Below are 3573 nucleotides of genomic sequence, written 5' to 3'. Positions count from 1 at the left end.
AAAACTGGTTTTATTATGAAATTAACTTAATCTAAGCCAATTTGAGGTTTTGCAGTTTGTTATGTTATATAAACTATTTCCTGTGTTTCTAAATATGTTTAAAATTTCCAATTACGTGATCCAGAAACTTCACTTTGGAATAGAGTGTCTACTTTCAACATAACAGTGAGGAAATGAAAATATAGAAAAGAACTCATGATAAAGGAAATATGCCTGTGATTCATGAATATACAAGAAAAAAATAATAATTGTAAGGCTAATAAATATGGAAATAGTGACTGGATGTATACTTCACTGGCAGAGTGCTTACTTAGCATATATGTATCCTCAGCATTACAAAACGTAATGTAAATAATATAACTGTGACAAGAAATAAATTTTTGTGAAAGAAATGAAAGAATTATAGATAGTGGATAAGAGATAATGGAGAAGTTTCTAGAGAGTTAAAGAATTAAGTATTTCCCATTGCCTAAAGAAAGATGTTGCTATAAAATAACCTTAAGGTTGTTATGAGAACTTCATTCTCGCTCTTTTTCGTGGTGCCTCCTAGGCAGTCGGCTGTGTGAAGATGAAGATGAATATGTCCTTCCCCACCACTGGCTCATCGAAGTGGATAATGAGCGTAAGCTTTGGACGTTCTATGAGAAGTGCATGGCCACAGAAGTAGTTGCCGAAGCTCTGCGTGAAGAGTGAAAGGGTTATGTGGTCCCAATGACAAGCAAGGTTTTCCCATGAAGCAAGGCGTTTTGACCCATGGCAGAGTGCGCCTGCTGTTGAGTAAGGGGCATTTTTGCTATAGGCCAAGGAGAACTGGAGAGAGGAAGCGCAAGTCTGTTCGAGGATGCATCATTCATGCCAATTTGCGTGTTCTCAACTTGATGATTGTAAAAAAAAAAAAAAAGGAGAGAAGGCTCTTCCTGGACTGACAGATACTACTGTTCCTCACTGGTTGGGACCTGTAAGAGCTAGCAGAATCCGAAATCCTTTTAATCTCTTTAAAGAAGATGATGTCTACCAATATGTTGTGAGAAAGCCCTTAAACAAAGAAGGTAAGAAGCCCAGGACCAAAGCACCCAAAATTCAGCGTCTTGATACTCCACATGTCCTGCAACACAAACGCCGTTGTATTTATCTGAAGAAACAATGAACAAAGAAAAACAAGGAAGAGGCTGCAGAATATGCTAAGCTTTTGGCCAAGAGAATGAAGGAAGCCAAAGAAAAGCACCAGGAACAGATCGCCAAGAGACATAGGCTGTCCATGCTGAGAGCTTATACTTCTAAATCTGAGAAGGCTTCTCATTAAACATTTTTAATTATGTCTTTTATTTTTTCAGATTATAATTACGACATTCCCCTCTTTACCTTTTCTCCCTCCAAAATCTCCCATATACCCCTTCTTGCTATTTTTCCAATTCATGGACTCATTTTTCATTAATTGTTACTGCCTGTTTAAGCAGTCCAGTTGGTGAGACTTTGTACATAATTGCTTCTGACATTTTTAAGAGACACAGTCTCACAGCAAGCTCCCTTGTGTCAGTAAGCATTTTATAAGAAAACATATTTATCTTGTATAAAAATGAAAGGTTTTGATAAAGAGATAATGAGTTTGACTTTGAGATTTAGGATATAAAGCATCATGCTTTCAAGGATATAGTATGGAGAACACATGGCAGCAAATAAGTTTCATGAGTATGCATGACAATATTCTTAATATCTTTAAAAGAATGCTGATCGCATCCTTATGTCCATGGTTACTTCCTCAGTCTACTATTGGGTCTGGAAAAGGAGCAAAGAGACTAGTTTTCAGTTGGATTATATGCCAAAAAATTTATTTTTCAGCTTGTCATTATCATATTCAAATACAAATTGTTACCCTTAACATGTGAATTCTGTGCAAGTCTGATTGCTTTGCAAAATTTTTGTCAGTGTTAACAGAGCCTTGCATGGAGACATTATCGCTTTAAACGCTACATTGATAGTAAGATAGTTAAGAAAACTGAGGCAGTGCCACTGATGGAGTGTTAAATCTATTAATTGCAAAGCCATGTTGGTAAACTTGGAATCGTGTTAATAGGACAATGTGGGACAAAGACGGTTTCAGTGAAGTTCAATGACCACCATCAGAATGGAATATGTAGTACATATTAAAGGAGAATAAAGAGCTATTGCAATTGGGTTGCTAAGGTCAGAAACATTTCTTCTCTTTTCCAAAACTATGAATTATTTCTTTTGTAATTAAATGATTTCACTTTTATAAATCCAATATAATTGTATTGTAAAATAAGGATGATTCAAACCACAAAGGAAAAGGACATCAGCTTTCAAAAAATGAAAAAGTATTCATGAAATGATGGTGGACAAAAGAATTGGGAAAGATCATCCTTGGCCAGAGAAGTTTCTTTTTGCAGTGAGCTCCAGTTAATGCAGAGACTCCTTACTGGTAAAAATACTGAAAATGAGTGAGTGCAAGTGATTAGTCCTAAATAGGACATCAATTTTAACCTCCCTTCCAAGGTTCAAAGAACATCATGAAAGAGTGGACAGAAAGAATTTAAGAGCTAGAAGGAGGGCAGGAATTATATGAAACACTGTCTACTGGACATGACATGTGGTCATTACACTCATGAACTCATAAGACCTGCATAAGATCAATTCAGTCAATATTCTGCAATGGACAGGGAAGATGCTCATGAGGTCAGACCTCTCTCTGGGTGATATTAGTAGTTGATGTTGCTGGGGAAAGAGAAATCATTTTAGCAGGGCAGTGGGTGGATGTGGCCACTGATAGGTTATCCATTCTCCAGTTTGTGGCCCTACACCCACATACAAATGGAAAGCACTACTTGTATAAAAAATAACAGAAGACATGAAACGGGGAAGGATATTATGGTTTTAGGGTACCAGGGGAGCTGGAGTACGGTGGGGAGGAGGGGTGGGTAGATATCATCAAGATACACTGTATACATGTAAAAATAAATACAATACCAATGTTTAAAAGAAGAAATTATAAACTGATCTAAAAACAAGAAATGGAGGGGGGAGAGGAGAGAGAGAATGTACATAACATTAAAAGGGGTATTTGTTAACAATGGCACGTTTGATGGTAAAAGGGGGATGGGGCTTAAGCCAAGGAACAAATCAAATACTAATGCCCAGAAGAAAAGCAACACTTGAGAGTTAAGGACTTCAGATTTTTACTAGCTCTTAGTAAATAAAGTAAGATTAAAGGAAAGCAATGGAGACAGCCAAGAGATCTTCACTCTTCACCCTGCTCTTAGTCTTGGCGGTGAATATGAAAGAATTAAACGAAGACCATATGTTCTGTTATTTTACCTGGCCAACAGGCTGTAGGTTTTTGACGAGAAAGGAAATAAAGAGCACTTTCCAGAGCATTCAGGTGCACAATTCATTTGGGGGAGTTGATTTTTGCTTTCACTGGAAGTGGCCACTTACTACAAGCAAGAGCAGTCAGCACAGGGCAGAAACATGGTCAGGTTGTTTTCTCATGGGTATTAAGAATTTTCCTTATGACTGCCTCTACCACTGACTTGAACTTTTTCCCTCTCTAAAGCA

General features: G+C 37.3%; 1 pseudogene; it reads left to right on the top strand.

The window, feature by feature from the left end:
* The first annotated feature begins 568 nt into the window (after window positions 1-568).
* LOC106021475 lies at window positions 569-1531 on the top strand (annotated as a pseudogene).
* The last annotated feature ends 2042 nt before the right edge of the window (window positions 1532-3573 follow it).

The sequence above is a fragment of the Mesocricetus auratus genome, unplaced genomic scaffold (genome assembly GCF_017639785.1).
Source record: "Mesocricetus auratus isolate SY011 unplaced genomic scaffold, BCM_Maur_2.0 Super-Scaffold_100003, whole genome shotgun sequence".
Classification (NCBI taxonomy): Eukaryota; Metazoa; Chordata; class Mammalia; order Rodentia; family Cricetidae; genus Mesocricetus; species Mesocricetus auratus.
Note: the sequence above shows the minus strand (reverse complement) of the source record. Positions and strands in the feature narration are given on the sequence as shown.